The following is a 6,839-nucleotide window of genomic DNA, read 5'->3' on the forward strand; positions in this document are numbered from 1 at the left end:
GCGCCTTATTTGTCATTTCTGGTCCCTCCAGCATTGACAAGCGACACCGGAACCAGATCCGTTTGTGCAGTGCTCTGTTAGTTATTTTCCGGCAGAATTGGAGGCTTCACGGATTCCGCCGCCTCAGCCCACGACTCCACCGACGGCGCCTCCGCTGCTCGCGCCCCCGCCGCTGTCACGCCTGCCGTCGTCGCCGTCGCCGCTGCCGGTCCAGTCACCTGCACCGGACGGGCGCCTCTCGCCGTCGCCACGTCAACACCCCCGGCCGTCTCCGTCACCGCCGCCGCCGCCACCGCCGCCGCGTACCTCCGGGGTGCCGGAACCGATGGACGCTGAGGCTGCAGCCACGCTCCCGCCACCGTCGCCCATTGAGGTCGTTGCTCTGCCTCCTCATCCGAGGATACATAGTGGCGGTGCGCGGCCTCGGCAGGTTTTCCACAGGGCGTTTTCCTCGCCCCGTCGCGAGCAATTCGGGGTCACGGGTGGACAGCACGTCCCGGCAGTTCCACTGTCTGCTGCGATCCCCTGGGTCCCTCCACCTGTTGTCGGTAGCCCTACTCAACGACGGTGTGTCGTTTCAGGGGGAGGGATGTTGTATCAGTAGCTATGATGCCATGGCGTAGGTGAAAGTTCTTAAGTTGGTATTACAAAAGACACCGACGACAGCGCCCTCTATCTAGTGATGTGGAGGTTTAGGAGCTCCGTCACAGATTCTGCCCATTTTGATCAAGAGCAGACGGCCGGAAGACTTTGCTTGCTATTGAGACTATGTACTACTTATAATGGGTCTAAGGCTTCACATCTCAGTGAAAAGTTATGTATTAAGTTAATATTGTGATATACAAAAACCATTTCTAAGAACAGTACCGTGAGATTTTCATCTTTTCCCGCTCCTACTCACTTCCTTCATTTGGCCAACCTTACACTTCACAGGAGCATACCCACGTGCTGCCTTCCAAGTGGGACACAAAGTGATATTGCCATAGCTGTTGCTAAAGACTTTGGTAGTGGGCCAGCTCAGAACCGATCAAACACCATTACGTCAGATGCAGCAATGCCACTGGCAGATTCCCATATTGTGCTCCAGGAAAGGGGCTGGCACTGCCATAACGAAGACAAAAATGGTTCAAATGGCTCTGAGCGCTATAGGACTAAACTTCTGAGGGCATCAGTCCCTTAGAACTTAGAACTACTTAAACCTAACTAACCTCAGGACATCACACACATCCATGCCCGAGGTAGGATTCGAACCTGTGACCGTAGCGGTCGCGCGGTTCCATACTGAAGCACCTAGAACCGCTCGGTCACTCTGGCCGGCCATAACGAAGACACAGCGGAAAGGCGTTTGTAGGCCAATTACAGCACATCCAGTCAAGACTTCTTATGGTCTACATCGCTGCGAGCTGTGATTTGCAAATCAAGAACGCTCTGTCCCAACATAAATTACAATTATATTCAGTCAAAGGTATCTCAGTCTGGTAGCTACTATTTACGAGGAGAGGTGTATACCGCTCCTCGAGGCGACATGATGCTACAAGCAGCCACCACGAGATTTGGCCTCCACCAACTGTGGGACCCTGCTTCTGGTTTTAATATCAGTGCTGTGGCTTAGCGTCTTCCAGCCAGTGGACCACCTTTAGGCCAACTACCAGGTGCAAAGAGCCCTCTGCCATAGAAGGCAGTCGCTTGAGACCATGGCCACCTGTTGCGTCAGTTCCTTAACACTCCTGTCTTCAGCACACGTTATGAAGGATGTTGTTGCACCACATAATGTTCGAGTTGGTTCTTCAGTAAAATGTATGACTAATAGTGAAGTTTTTATGAGCAGCCATCTACCATCATCCTGACAACAGTCCACCACCTCAACTCAGACCTCCACACGTACATCTACATCTACATGGATACTCTGCAAATCATATTTAAGTGCCTGGCAGAGGGTTCATCGAACCACCTTCACAATTCTCTATTATTCCAATAGCGTATAGCGCGTGGAAAGAATGAACACCTATATCTTTCCGTACGAGCTCCGATTTCCCTTATATTATCGTGGTGTCTTTCTTATCTATGTTCGTTGGTGTCAACAAAATGTTTTCGCATTCGGAGGAGAGAGTTGGTGGTTGTAATTTCGTGAGAAGATTGCATCACAACGAAAAACGCCTTTCTTTTAATGATTTCCAGCCCAAACCCTGTATCATTTCTGTCACACTCTCTCCCGTATTTCGTGATAATTCAAAACGTGCTGCCTTTCTTTGAACTTTTTCGATATACTCCGTCAGTCCTATCTGGTAAGGATCTCACACTGTGCAGCGGTATTCTAAAAGAAGCCAGACAAGCGTAGTATCCTCTTGCAGCGTAGTGTCCTCCATAGTAGGTTTGTTACACTTTTTAAGTGTCCTGCCAATAAAACGCAGCCTTTCTTTAGCCTTCCCCACAACATTTTCTATGTGCTCTTTCCAATTACACTTGTTCGTAATTGTAATACCTAGGTATTTATTTCAATATACGGCTTTTAGATGAGACTGATTTATCGTGTAACCGAAGTTTAAAGAGTTCCTTTTAGCACTCATGTGGATGTCCTCACACTTTTCGTTGTTTAGGGTCAACTGCCACATTTCGCACCATTCAGATATTTTTTCTAAATCGTTTTGGATTTTGTTTTGATCTTCTGATGACTTTATTAGTCGATAAACGACAGTGTCATCTGCAAACAACCGAAGACGGCTGTTCAGATTGTCTCCCAAATCGTTTATATAGATAAGGAACAGAAAAGGGCCTATAACACTACCTTGGGGAACGCCTGAAATCACTTTTGTATTACTCGATCACCCTCCGTCAGTCACTACGAACTGTGACCTTTCTGACAGGATATCGCAAACCCAGTCACATAACTGAGGCGATATTCCATAAGCACGCAATTTCCATACGAGCAGCTTGTGTGGTACAGTGTCAAAAGCTTTCCGGAAATCCAGGAATACGGAATCGATCTGAAATCCCTTGTCAATAGCACTCAGAATTTCGTGTGAATAAAGAGCTAGTTGTGTTTCACAGGAACGATGTTTTCAAAACCAGTGTTGATTTTGTATCAATAGACCGTTTCCTTCGAGGTAATTCACTATTTTCGAACACATTATATATTTTCTAAAATCCTGCTGCATATCGACGTTAACGGTATGGGCCTGTAATTTAGTGGATTACTCCTACTACCTTTCTTGAATATTGGTTGCTTTTATTAAGTGATTTGAGTGGCTTCACTACTTAGAGGATATTTACTTCTACGTTACTCATGATGGCGGCTGTTCTCGATTCGAATTTTGGGATATTTACTTCGTCTTCTTTTGTGAAGGCATTTCGGAAAGCTGTGTTTAGTAACTCTGCTTTGGCAGCACTGTATTCGATATTAACTCCATTGTTATCGCGCAGAGAAGGCATTGATTGTTTCTTGCCGCTAACGTACTTCACATACGACCAGAATCTTTTTGGATATTCTGCCATGTTTCGAGCCAAAGTTTCGTTGTGGAAACCGTTATTGGTTTCTCGCATTAAACTACGCGTTAAATTTCGAGCTCCTGTAAAGCATCGCCAATCTTGGGGATTTTGCGTCTGTTTAAATTTGCCATGTTTGTTTCGTTGCTCGTGCAACAGTGTTCTAACCAGTTTTTTGTACCAAGGAGGATCAGCTCCGTTGTCTGTTTGTTTATTTGGTATAAATCTCTCCACTGCTGCCGATACTATTTCTCTGAATCTAAGCCACATCTGGTCTATACTTGTACTATTAATTTGGAATGAGTGGAGATTGTCTCTCAGGTAGGCGTCAAGTGAATTTTAATCTGCTTTTTTGAACACGTGTATTTTTCGATCGTTTTTACACGATTTGGGGATTACAATATTCAGTCTCACTACGACCACCCTGTGTTCACTAATCCTTATATCGGTATTGATGCTCGTTATTAACTCAGGATTATTTGTTGCTAAGAGGTAAAGTGTGTTTTCCCAACAGTTTACTATTCGCGTGGGCTCATGAACTAACTGTTCCAAATAATTTTCAGAGAATGCGTTTAGCAAAATTTCGGATGATATTTTATGCTTACTTCCGGAATTAAACATGTATTTTCGCCAACATATCGAGGGTAAATTAAAGTCACCGCCAACTATTATCGTATGAGTCGGGTACGTGTTTGAAATCAAACTCAAGTTTTCTCTGAACCATTCAGCAACTGTAGCATCTGAACTGGGAGGCCAGTAAAAGGATCCCATTATTATTTTATTCCGGTTGTCAACAATGACCTCTGCCCATACTAACTCACAGGAAGTATCTACTTCAAGTTCGCGACAGTTAAACTACTTCTGACAATCTATTCTAAACACCGTTAGGTTCAAAAATGGCTCTGAGCACTATGGGACTTAACGTCAGAGGTTATCAGTCCCCTAGAACTTAGAACTACTTAAACCTAACTAACCTAAGGACGTCACACACACACATGCCGGAGGCAGGATTTGAACCTGCGACCGTAGTGGTCTCGCACTTCCAGACTCAAATGCCTAGAACGACTCGGCCACCGCGGCCGGCACACCGTTAGGTTCTTTGCAAAAATTTTGGCCTGGCTTATATCCAACTTTAGCCAGTTTCAGTGCCTATAACGATTTGAGAATCAGTGCTTTCTATTAGCGCTTGCAGCTGTGGTACTTTCCCAACACAGCTACGAGTATTTACAACTGTTATACCTATGGTTCCTCTATCTACGTTCTTCCTGTGTTCAGCTCTGTACCAGAGGTCCGCAATCGGTCCTGTCGACTATACTGCAAATGATGAACTCTGCTTTCTTCTTGCAAGCAAGACTGGCAGCCTTTACCACTTCTGTTAGGCGCTAGAAACCAGGAACGATCTCTTCTGATCGAAAGTGACACACATCATTGGTACCAACGTGAGCAACCACATGCAGTTAGCTCCACTCTGTGCTCTTCGTGGCATCCGGGACGACCTTTTCCACATCTGGAATGACTCCACCCGGTATGCACATGGAATGCACATTGGTTTTCTTACCCTCCTTCTCAACAAGGCACTAAGGGGCCCCATAACGCGCCTAACGTCTGAGCTTCCAACTACCAATAATCCCACTTACAGCGATTGCCGGGATCTTGCAGGCTGAGAGGTATCCTGTGAAACAGGACAGGGGACAGCATCCGGCTCAGTGACAGCGTCAGCCACAGACAGCACCTGGAACCTGTTTGCCAGACAAACCGGCTAGGCCTTACGTGCGGCCTCTTGGGAAGTCTTTTGCCGCCTGCTTCGCCCTGGGGCGACCTCTACATCTTGATGTCATAAGTGTGTGTCACCTCCAAATTTCAGTAACAGGGGAACCTTACCAGCCGCCCTCCCTAGAGACGACGACTCTCGACTACCTCAGGGTTGCAGTTTGGTCGACACACAGCATCAGTATCCAGTGGCCCTGCCGGAGTGGCCGAGCGGTGCTAGGCGTTTCAGTCTGGAGCCGCGCGACAGCTATGGTCGCAGTTTCAAATCCTGCCTCGGGCATGTATGTGTGTGATGTCCGTAGGTTAGTTAGGTTTAAGTAGTTCTAAGTTCTAGTGGACTGATGACCTCAGAAGTTAAGTGTCATAGTGCTCAGAGCCTTTTGAAGCCAAGTATGCAGTGGGTAAGTGCACTAACTGTTTTACACTCCTGGAAATTGAAATAAGAACACCGTGAATTCATTGTCCCAGGAAGGGGAAACTTTATTGACACATTCCTGGAGTCAGATACATCACATGATCACACTGACAGAACCACAGGCACATAGACACAGGCAACAGAGCATGCACAATGTCGGCACTAGTACAGTGTATATCCACCTTTCGCAGCAATGCAGGCTGCTATTCTCCCATGGAGACGATCGTAGAGATTCTGGATGTAGTCCTGTGGAACGGCTTGCCATGCCATTTCCACCTGACGCCTCAGTTGGACCAGCGTTCGTGCTGGACGTGCAGACCGCGTGAGACGACGCTTCATCCAGTCCCAAACATGCTCAATGGGGGACAGTTCCGGAGATCTTGCTGGCCAGGGTAGTTGACTTACACCTTCTAGAGCACGTTGGGTGGCACGGGATACATGCGGACGTGCATTGTCCTGTTGGAACAGCAAGTTCCCTTGCCGGTCTAGGAATGGTAGAACGACGGGTTCGATGACGGTTTGGATGTACCGTGCAGTGTCCCCTCGACGATCACCAGTGGTGTACGGCCAGTGTAGGAGATCGCTCCCCACACCATGATGCCGGGTGTTGGCCCTGTGTGCCTCGGTCGTATGCAGTCCTGATTGTGGCGCTCACCTGCACGGCGCCAAACACGCATACGACCATCATTGGCACCAAGGCAGAAGCGACTCTCATCGCTGAAGACGACACGTCTCCATTCGTCCCTCCATTCACGCCTGTCGCGACACCACTGGAGGCGGGCTGCACGATGTTGGGGCGTGAGCGGAAGACGGCCTAACGGTGTGCGGGACCGTAGCCCAGCTTCATGGAGACGGTTGCGAATGGTCCTCGCCGATACCCCAGGAGCAACAGTGTCCCTAATTTGCTGGGAAGTGGCGGTGCGGTCCCCTACGGCACTGCGTAGGATCCTACGGTCTTGGCGTGCATCCGTGCGTCGCTGCGGTCCGGTCCCAGGTCGACGGGCACGTGCACCTTCCGCCGACCACTGGCGACAACATCGATGTATTGTGGAGACCTCACGCCCCACGTGTTGAGCAATTCGGCGGTACGTCCACCCGGCCTCCCGCATGCCCACTATACGCCCTCGCTCAAAGTCCGTCAACTGCACATACGGTTCACGTCCACGCTGTC

This window comes from Schistocerca cancellata, chromosome 4 (genome assembly GCF_023864275.1).
Source record: "Schistocerca cancellata isolate TAMUIC-IGC-003103 chromosome 4, iqSchCanc2.1, whole genome shotgun sequence".
Taxonomy (NCBI): domain Eukaryota; kingdom Metazoa; phylum Arthropoda; class Insecta; order Orthoptera; family Acrididae; genus Schistocerca; species Schistocerca cancellata.